General features: G+C 43.6%; 1 long non-coding RNA gene across 1 annotated transcript; it reads left to right on the plus strand.

The window, feature by feature from the left end:
• The first annotated feature begins 1,812 nt into the window (after positions 1-1,812).
• On the plus strand, positions 1,813-6,217 carry LOC129057244 (uncharacterized). The gene is made up of 3 exons (XR_008521809.1): positions 1,813-2,035; positions 2,394-3,451; positions 6,012-6,217. It is a non-coding gene; the product is annotated as an uncharacterized LOC129057244 (long non-coding RNA).
• Positions 6,218-11,404: the final 5,187 nt, after the last annotated feature.

Consider the following 11,404-nt stretch of genomic DNA (forward strand, 5'->3'; position numbering starts at 1 on the left):
CCTTGGCTGGGGAGTTTGTTTACTTAGAGTTCAAGAGGGGAGGGGAAGAGCAACACAAATCCTGCAGGAGGAGGCCACAGGGTGCTTTTGACTCCTTTTCTTTCCCTCTTAGTTCCTCTGATCTTCTTGACAGGGGAAGAAAAATACTCAATAGAAGTTCTATTTCCTTCCTCCTTCAGCCTGAGGCTGACGCAACAGGCTAAGGGTTGCTGAGAAAGCTCTGTGGGGTTATTTGTGTTGGGAAACCACAGCCGCTTCCCCCTTTCCATCTTTCTCAGGTTTCCATGGAGGCAGAAGGAAGATAAGGTTGGAGAAGCAGCTGCCTAAATGGCCTGTGGGCCTGATCATGAGGGGTGCCCGGCCCTCAGGGACCCCCACTTCTTGTGCTCTTTCAAAGAGCTTTCAAGGTGGAAGAAAGCAGAGTTGACTGGGGTTGCGGACTAAGCTGACATAGGTAGGGTGGGGACAGTGTGGCAGGCTCCAGCAAGCACCATATCAGTACCTTCAGCCCTAGTACTTCTCAGCTAACTAGTGGTAAAGGTGGGCCTGGGCCTTATGGAAATAGACATGAAGGTCCATTTGGATGGATGGACTGTGTTTTAAAAGCCTCTGCTTTTCCTAATGGATGGTAAAGCCTGTATGCTGTTGCACCCTCTCCCAGCCTCTCTTCACAGGGACCTACAGACTCCTCCACCAGAACCCTCCCCAGCAGACAGCAACTCCCCTTCACTTGGTCTGTGGGCACTCGAAGCTGTGTGCAACCAGGCCAATGAGGTCGGTGAGGCTAAGGAGGATGGCCTTGAGAAAAACCAAGCCAGGACATCTGGGACCAAGAAGACAGAACACAGTACAACAGCTGGAAGGAGTGGAGAAATGTACAGATAAAGCAAAATAATCAGGATATGAGATCTCGTTCCATGCCTAGTTAATCATCTGGAAGCTGTATTCAAGGCTGCACATTAACTTCACTGAATACGTCACAGACACCTCAAGTGCAAGAGGTTTAAAGCCAAACTCCATGTTTTAACCACCCAATATGCTTCCTTCCTGTGTTCCCAATTCCAGAAAATGCCTCAGTTAGGACTTTCTGGCCTTAGTTTTTCAACCCATAAAATGGAGGGAGCAATGCCTGCTCTGTCTGCCTGGGCTGCCGGAGTCAGGTGAGAACCCAGACACAAACACACATTGGAAAATAACAAATGTGAGGAAGACGGAGACCAGAGCACGCTCACTCACTGCCAACATTGGTCACCTCGTTATTGACTCTCAAAGGAGGGACCCCATCTCACATGAGCAGGTGACGGCACCATGCAAATTGCAATGGGCTGCACCAGCAAGAGAATGACAAGCCAATGAGGCTGGCATCATAAGACGAGAGCACCAGAGACTTCCTTCAGATGCTATGCACAGCCATTTCCACAGAGACCCGTTAGAGACTAAAACTTAATTTTTAGTATGAAACAAGGGACTGACAATGACAGCAGGAATTTTCAGTAAGAAGGGAAAGGAGAGCAACACTTAGCAGGCTTGAGGGAGAGCTAATTGGAGCAAGCAGGGATGTGGTTAAAAGGGGAGGACCTCAGAGGTAATCATCTATATCCCTTATTTCCCAGCGGAACCATTTAAACTGAGAGAGGATGTGGAGGTTAGCCTCCAGCATGGCTCCCAGTGATCCCCACCTCCTGGAAGTCATATCCTTGTGTAGTCTCCTCCCAGACTTAATAGGGGTGACCTGGGGAACCAATAGGGTATTGAGGTGATCAGTGTTTGACTTCTGCACCTGTGTCATAAAGCACATGATGACATCTGCCTTGGATCACTCACTCTGTGGGAAGCCAGCTTCCCTGTGGTGAGGACACTCAAACAGTCTTAGGAAGAAGCTTCCATGGAGAGTAACTGCAGCCTCCTGACCACAGTCAGCAAGGAACTAAGACTTTCTGCCAACAGCCACATGAGTGACCCATCTTAGGAGATGATTCTCCAGCCCCAGTCAAACCTTCAGATGATGTGGTTCCAGCAAACGTCTTGAGAGCCTGTGAGCAGACTCCCAGTTACACCACTCCCAGATTTCTGACCCATTATACTATGAGATAATTAATAAGTGATTGCTGTTTTAATTCACCCAGGTTTGGGGTTGTTTGTTATACATCAACAGATAACTACTACAGAGGGTGTATTTCATTTCCAATTACTTTCTGCATTTTTACACTATATCCACAGTCATTACCTCATTTGATTCTTATACTTACTTATTTTCTCTGGCTCAAAGGTGGATAAGCTGTGTCTTGGAGAAGTTAAGTAGCATTTCCAAATTCACATTATGCATGGTGGCAGATCCAGGTGAAGGGCCAAGCATTCTGACTTCTCGTGTTTTCTCTCTGCGTATAATCCAGATGCTGAAAGCACATTCTGTGGGCAGCTGCATCCTTGAACATTGTCTGGAGCCTGCTGTATTTTGAAAGAACTCTTTGTCGCATACTCTAGGGCACAGATGAGGCAGCATCATAGGTGGGTTAAGCAGTTACCTCATCTTTGGCACAACCTGCTAAGCTAACCTGAGTACTCCCAACCATTATTCCACAAGCCTCTACCGAGTGCCTCCTGTATGACAAGTGTCATAGAACTCACATCAACAGGATGCATTTCCTGGAGGCACAGTTCAATAGAGAGCTGGGGGTGAAAAAAAAAAGAGAGAAAAGAAAAGATAAGAAAGCTCTAACATTTGAGCTTGAAATGTCACAGGGAGCCAAGGAAGTTGTCTGATGGGTTACCCTGTCATCTCCAGCCAAAAGAAAAAAAAAATTTCAGATCCATCAATTTGTTCCTGCCCTTTTAATCCAAACAATATTTTACAGCATCAGAATGCAAAGAAATTATTTCTTAGACATTCAACTCTGCATGTGGACGGCTGAGCACTTAACCAGAAAGCAGCAACAGAGAACTGTAGGTTGTTCAAGTGTCTGTACATCTGATTGATCCAGATTGAATGTATAATATACTGGAACACATATGAGAGCCTACTGGTGACATATATTCATTCATTCATTCATCCATGAGGAGTTGACATCGCTTTGCTATAGACAATGACTTTGAAGAGACACCTGTGTACATGTGCACCAGCTGCCCAGGTTGAGGACTGCTCCTGCCTGTTCTGGACCTGCTCCTCCCTTTGGCTGGCTTTCCAATTAGTGTAGACATGTTGTCCAGTATCCTAGCCTCTCTTTGAGCCACATTTGAGGATACCACCAACCACCCCTTGGATCAAATGCTTGGCTCTTGGGCTCAGACCCTGTTGGGATATAGCTTTATTTACAAAGTAGGCTGAAAGACTCCCTCTCCTGACAAGGAAAGCTGATTGGCAGTATGAAGAGTACACTGCAGAAGTTTCGAGGAGGACAAGCACTTACGATGGCTTTACAGGGATGGCTGCCCAAGTGAGATAGAATTTAACGTGAGTATTTGTCAGCCCTCAAACAAGTCCTGCCTTCTTTCATCCAGGTCTTTATTCATACTGCTTCTGCCTCCTCTAAGCAATCCTTCCTGATTTCCCCCATCCCCTTAGTCAGTGTGCTCTCTCCCTGTCCCCTCGTTGTTGGTTCCTCTATCTCAGTGATCTGCTTTGCATGTGAATGACCCGTGTGTGCATCTATTTCTCCCACTGTATTGTAATTTCCATGGGGCTTAACTCTCTGTATTCCTATACAATGTCTAGCACAAGGAATAGTAAATCTTTATTACAATGACTTGAATGGGAGGAAATGTAAAGTGGGCATGTCCTGTATTGCTTGTGGGATAAGTGGAGTTATTGTCTGTATGTTCATACAAAGACTTGTACATGAATGTTCATGTGAGCCTTATTCATAATCGCCAAAAACTGGAAACAACTCAAATGTCTACATCAATACAATGGAATACTACTCAGCAATAAAAAGGAATGAAGTACTGGCATATGCAACAACATAGATTAATCTCAAAGGCATCATGCTAAGTAAAAGAGCCAGACATAAAAACTGTATACTGTTAGATTCTATTTATATGAAATTCTACAAAATGAAAAACTGTAGTGACAGAAAGCAGACTAGTGGCTGTATGGGACAACAGATGGCAGGAAGTGGGTTGAAACAATGGGAACATTATTTGTTCCTGAGGACACAGGGAAGTAATAGAAATGAACTAATCCTGATTGTGGTGAAAGTTGCACAGCTGTGTTCATATTCTCACACTCACCAAACAGTATATTTAAAATGGATGAATGTTATTGCATAAAATTATACTTCAGGAAAGCTACAGAAGAAAATTGGCCAGAATGTGAAGGATTTTGGGTGCAACTTAAGATGTTTGAACTCTATCATTGGCTATAGAAGCATTAAAATGTTTGAAGAAGAGAGAAATGGATGGTGTTGGAGAGAAGAAGCTGAGTATAAGAGTGTTTTTTTTTTTTTTTTTCTTGAGAAGGAGTCTCGCTTTGTCACCCAAGCTGGAGTGTCGTGGCATGATCGCGGCTCACTGCAAGCTCTGCCTCCCGGGTTCATGCCATTCTCCTGCCTCAGCCTCCTGAGTAGCTGGGACTACAGGTGCCCACCACCATGCCCAGCTAATTTTTTGTATTTTTAGTAGAAACCGGGTTTGTCCTTGTTAGCCAGGATGATCTTGATCTCCTGACCTCGTGATCTGCCCACCTCGGCCTCCCAAAGTGCTGGGATTACAGGCGTGAGCCACCGCACCCAGCCAAGAGTGTTTTATGAATTATGAAATAGAGGAGGGAAGATTATGGCCTGAGTAAAGGTGGGAACAAAGGAAATAGAAATGATCAGATGGATGCAGGAGACTCAGCAATGAAAGAATCACAGACCCTGTGATTGAGGACTAAAAAGATGGGTGTTTTGGCTGAGCCTTTAGTTTGATGATCTTGGTGAGAGATGCTTGTACAAAGCTGGAGCCAGCTTGGGGAGAAAGTGGGTGGATCCAAGGTCCCGAATTCTACCAAGGAAACAGATTTAGAAATTGGTTTAAGCGGCAGGGCGCGGTGGCTCACACCTGTAATCCCAGCACTTTGGGAGGCCGAGGTGGGCGGATCAGGAGGTCAGGAGATCGAGACCATCCTGGCTAACACGGTCAAACCCCATCTCTACTAAAAATACAAAAAATTAGCCGGGCATAGTGGCAAGCGCCTGTAGTCCCAGCTACTCGGGAGGCTGAGGCAGAAGAATGGCATCAACCCGGGAGGTGGAGCTTGCAGTGAGCCGAGATCATGCCACTGCATTCCAGCCTGGGCGACAAAGCAAGACTCCCTCTCAAAAAAAAAAAAAAAAAAAAGAAAAAGAAATTGGTTTAAGCTAGATGCCAAATTGATTCCACAGGATAGCCAAATATTAGGAGGGCAGGGACAAAGATACTGGCATTAGTGATGTGAGGAGGCGTGAGACTCTGTGTGGGAATGGAGGCTTATGGACATGGATTCCTTTTGTAAGGGCCTGCCCTCAGGAAGCCTCTCTGTCTGCCAGGTGAAATGTGTAAGAGGGAGCCAAGGAACTAAAGGGATGATTTAGGCCCGAGTGCCAGACAGCATTGCACCACCACTGATAGACCCAGAGTACCCAGAATGGGAGATGCTCAGGGACAGTGGTGGTGAAGAGCAAATACAGAAAGGGACCTTTGATGGCATCCAGTCCTACCTACCTCGCCAAAGCAGACACTTCTTCTATGTCCCCAGTACCATTTGGGTTGAGTATTCTTCTAGAAACATGAAGTCTACTGCTTTGTGAAGAGTTGGCTCCATTACTGAACAGCTCTAAATGCGGGTGGTGATAATGACGATGATGATGATGATGATGATGATGATGATGATGATGATGATGATACAAAGAGGAGCAGGAGAAGGGGACAACTAACATGTATTGAGCAGTCTCCTTGTGCTGGGCATTCTTCTAGGCTGCACATGCACTGTCTTATTTAATCCTCAAAATAACACTATAATGTAGGCACTATAATTATCTATCCTCGCTTTGCAGATGACAAAATGAAGGCACAGAGAAATGATATAGCTTGCTCAAGGTCATACAGAAGTGGTGGATCTGGGATTTGAACCCATGTCATCTGATGGCAGAGCCTTCACAAGACTGACATGTATTGCTTGCTAGTGATTCCATATCTACCTGTCTGTAATTTCTAATTCTATTTTCTGTAGGAATTAAAATCAGTAAACAGAAACTTTTTTGCATCTTTTCAAATGTGTTAAGACAGCAAAGTGTACATTTCCTCTGAATTTTCTCTTCTGTAGGTAAATACATCCATTCTATCAAGTGCTCCATAAGAGGAGATAATTCTAGTGCCCTTACCATCTTGGTTCTCTTTATTGAATATCCCTGAGTTGGTCATAATTCTCACTGAAGGTGAAACCTAGAAGTAAACACAGTACTCCCAGTATGACTCAATCTGAATGGAGTAAAATAAGAGAATGCAGTGCATGATGGTTCCCTGTGTCAGGGTAGAGCAGATGGCAAGAAGACTAGGCCTGGAGAAAAGCCCAGTGTAAAAGGATGGGGGTGATACTGAATCAGAAAACAAGACTAAACAATGAGTTTAAGAAGAACAGGAACTGAGAACTTAAACAGATCTGCTGGCTTAGGGAGAGTCATTGGGAAGAAATGCAGGAGCTATGGAAAGAGTAGACAATGAGCCAGCAGAAGGGACTACTTGTTGTCCTCTCTGGTTACAAAAGGAAAGGGAAGAAGACAGTGGCTGGTGGGAGGTGGAACACACAGAAGGATGAAGTAAGAGGTTGTTTATATGCCAGGAAAGTGGGGATGATTAGTAAGGCAGGGAAAGGATTGTCAATAGAGAGGAAAGAATGCACGAAGAGGGAAAGACTGAAGTTGCTGCAGCCAGAGTCAGATGGAGGCAACAGGTGAGATGAAAGGTAAAGGAAGCACTTTGTGGGTAGAGATAGCGATATTTGAAGGTGCAGAGAAGGAGGGCTGATAATATCCCTCACATAGTGCTTCATGGTGTGCAAAGGTTTTCCATGTTCATTATCTCATTGGATCACACACCAATCCTGAGAAGGGAAATATTACTATTTGTAGTTTACCATGGAAGACAATGGAGAGTCAAAGAAGGTAAGTGATTTCCCCAGTGCTATAAAAGGAATACAATTTTCTGATTTCTTGTCCCTTTTCCTGAGTCTATGACTATAGCCTATTACACTGTGTCCCAGAGAGCTCAGTAAGATGTGAATCAAGACCATGTCCCAAAAGGGAACCAAGAGAAGTGGATTGTTGAGAGAAATTAGGAGCTAAGGAGATCTGGGAAACTTGAGTGCATTGTTTAGAAAAGGGGTCAATGAGAAATAGAGAGTTGGTCTGGCAACATCAAGAGCATCAAGGAAGATAGCCTAAGTCTGCACTAATTTAAAGGGGGCCAACCCCAACCTTCTCCTGTGTCCGGAGAAACAATACACCATCCATTAATCCCACTGAATTTAATGAATGCCACAGTGCATCAGAGAAACAGTGGGTGACTCAGAGCAGGAGCAGGAGTTTTGTGTGGCCAGACACAGGGTACAAGGTATAAGACGTACATGAATCAGGATGAAGGTCAGGCTGGGCAGGATGTTACCAAAGAATGACATGCCTGCACAGAGACCCATAGGAAAGAAAGGGGACTTGGTGGAAGGGGGTGATCTAAGAAGGTTTCTGGGGAGTGCTGAGCCCAGAATTTCACACATGTATAAGCATGGTGGTGAGAGTAGCTACAAAAATTAAGAAACCCTAATGTTAGTGAATGTGATTGGCTGAAGACAAGTCCTTTTACTAAAAGGGCTGTAAAGCTCTCCCATAAGGGTTGGCAAAGGAAGCCTTTGTAAAATCTGATGTGGAGAAAGGGGCATGATGAGTCAACATGGCATTGAAACTGTCCATGAGAAATTAGGTTAGGAGGCTAATGAAACATGATGTGAAGGCCTAAACCAGGGTTCTGGCAATAATGATGGGAAGAGATGTTATGAAAGGGAGAATAAATTGATTTGATTACGAATAAGATGTAGAGAATGAAGGAGAAGACAGAAGTCAAGGATGAGTCTTGATCATCAATGAAATCATAGCAACATTGAGGGATAAATAATAATTAGAAGAGTCACAGTTAATGAGGAGAGGAGAGCTTAAGAGAACACAGGGAGATATGCATAGATACCTGGAGACACAGTCTGATGTTCTCATTAGTGATCAGGTCTAAGGGATGAGATTCAGAGGTCATCTATAAGGAGAGACATATGACTGCTTGAGTGTGGGGAACAAGAGAGAGAAGCAGAAGGCCATGGCCTGAGCCTTGAGTGACATCAGAGAAATTTTCTATCTGCTAGGGAAGTGGGAAGAAGCATTTCAATTAAAAAGCATCTCAATTCAATAATGAGAGGTACTGGAAAAAGAAGCTGAAGGCATCAAAACTTAGAGATGGTAAGGAAGTCCTTGGTGCTCTTGTTTTGAGTACCTAAGATTGGTGAAGGGGAAGCACTCTGTGTGTGTGTGTGTGTGTGTGTGTGTGTGTGTGTGTGTGTGTGTGTGTGAAGGATAGCCTGGGACAGGCAAGGAAACCCAGGAACTAAACTTGGAGTTCTTTCAGGCAACTGTCAAACTCCTTTAGCTCCCAGGATGCTGCTCTCAAAGTGTTGCCAGGGTAGGACCAAGTGCCCAAAGACGCTGGCCACATTTTTGAGGTTGGTAAAACCTGGCCTGGAGCTCCTGGTGCCATGCTGGCATGTAAACAGGTATCTACTAGCCTCACATTGTCTCAAGACCAATATATGCTGGACAATCTTGGCCCTAGATGGAACTTCATAACAAATACATGAGGGGAAGTGCATTAGAAAGCATTTCCATTTGTGTACAAACAATACTTTAAAAACTGCTTGCATTTTTGGGAGTTGAGTTTGGCGGTTGCCTGGAAGAATGCCCAACCCCAGTTCTACTAGAAATCTTGGCCCAGCTAGTGATAATTAATGTTTTATGAAGAGTGTGAGCTGACCTACAAGAGTACATGCGAGAATGGTGGAAAACATGTTTGAAATTATCTCAGTACATAAAGGTAGAGTCACCATTTGTGTGTAACTAGGGAGTTTGAATTGCTCAGCCTAAGTTTGAGACCCGCCAACCTCACCTCCTTGCTCTGAAAACTTGAGCATGTCTCAGACTCTCAGAGCCAACTTCAAATCTCAGACCATCTCACGGTGTAAAAAGAATAAAATGGACCAAATTACATAGTAGGACTTTATGAATTATAAAGTGCTTTTTAAATTATTATATTGCCAATAAGTAGTAAAAGAGCCTCTCTTTAAGTTGGACTTCAGAACCTAGAGTTCAAGCATTTGACAATGACTTTCCCTGCATGACTTTTTCCCTCATCTGCTATTCCTAATTCAGTAATACATAGCAAGTTTCCTTTTCCCAGTTATCCTCAATCATTTTTAGCAGAGAAACTTCACAGCCCCATGCCCTCTAGAACGAGTTTGGAACTAAGTCAGCAGGTTTGGGAAGACAGCTCGGTGATCTGAAACAAATAATTCATTTGGGGGCTTATGTCTCATTTTCTTGTGGGGTAATTCCAAGACCTGACTCACTTTGGGCTGAAGCTATCAGAAAATGTCCACGTAGCCTTAGTTTAGGAGAGCTGCAAAACTCCACCTACCAGGCCCATTATAATGCCAGGCACTTTCCCATCCTTTACAATACAAAATTTAATCTAATCCTCAAAGCAGCTTCTTGGGTTGAAACTACTATTCTCAGTTAACAGATGAAGAGTCTGAGGCTCAGAAAAATTGAAAAAGGTGCCGAAAGTCACATATATATGTGCCACAGCTGAGATTTTAATCCTTTTTTTCAAGTCCACCCTTATATACCACCATTAAACCACCCCTATAAAGAAGGGTCTCTGTGAACCAAAGGAATTATTTTGAGCTCCTTCTGTAACTATTTGGACTCAAGAGCTTCATCGAATATGCTACTCTGTCAGCAGGGCTGAGATAGAGAAATTATCCAGTGGAAAGGATCACAGAACCCAGAAATAGATCCATATATGTTTGAACACCACTTAATATAAACACAACTGACAGTGCAGGTCAACAAGGAAAGAACAGACTAGTCAACAAATCTCACTGCAACAACTATTTAACCATACAAACCAACTAAATTGGAATTCGACTTCACAGCATACATAAAATCTATTCTAGGTGGCTTAATAACTTAAATATGTAGGGTAAAATTTAAAACTTTAGAAGACAATATGAGGGAATATCTTTGACTTTAAGATAGGAAATACTTTTGTTTTAAAACACAATATAAAAAACAAAACTCATAAAGAAAAGATTGTTAACTTTGACTATGTTGAAATCAAGAATGTGGGTTCATCAATATACACTATAAAAATTGAAAAGACTAGGCACAATCTGGGAGAAAATATTTGCAACACATATAATCAACCACAGGTTTTCAGGACAGAATTTCTGCAAATCAGTAAGAAAAAGGCAAACAGCTTAACAACAACAGAAAGAAAAAGTCAAAAAAATCATGAATAATCATTTTACAGAAGAGGAAACACGAGTTTCCAATAAACATACAAAAATCCTTTCACCCTCACCAGTAATCAGAAAAAATCGGTGACCAGCTCAAAGCCTATATAACATGAACATAATTAATAGAAGCTCTTGGGGCAACTGACGGAAGAAAGCAAAAGAGCAGAAGCTAAGACCTGAGGTCTGCAACCAGGACTTTCTTTCTCTTATCTTCTGAATGCACTCAACCAGATAGATTTAGGGTCATCTAATCCAACATAAGCCTAATTAGGCCGGGCATTGTGGCTCATGCCTGTAATCCCAGCACTTTGGGAAGCCAAGGCAAGTGGATCGCCTGAGGTCAGGAGTTCAAGGCCAGCCTGGCCAATATGGTGAAACCCTTTCTCTACTAAAAATACAAAAATTAGCCGGGCATGGTGGCAGGCACCTGTAATCCTAGCTACTCAGGTGGCTGAGGCAGGAGAATTGCTTGAAGTCGGGAGGTGGAGGTTGAAGTGAGCGGAGATCGTGTCATTGCACTCCAGCCTGGGAGACAAGAGTGAGTAAATCTTTCTTTATTAAATGAAAAGAAGAATGCGAGTATGCGAATTCTGCATTCTGTACAACCTCTCCACTAACCCCACCCTCACCAGTCTGCCTGGAGAATGCCCTCTTCTTTCTTGACTCCCTCCTGCCTTTTCCCTGACCCCTGCTCCCCAATCTATGCCAATTTAGCCCTTTGAATGCTCTTCAACTGTAGACACTGTTTACTGGTTTGCAAGCTCGATGCCCTTCTAAGCCCTTCTAGGCCGTAAGCTTGATGCAGGAAAAATGTGTCTTAGTCATCGGTTAATCCTGCAT

Source organism: Pongo abelii, chromosome 12, assembly GCF_028885655.2.
Source record: "Pongo abelii isolate AG06213 chromosome 12, NHGRI_mPonAbe1-v2.0_pri, whole genome shotgun sequence".
NCBI classification, from domain to species: domain Eukaryota; kingdom Metazoa; phylum Chordata; class Mammalia; order Primates; family Hominidae; genus Pongo; species Pongo abelii.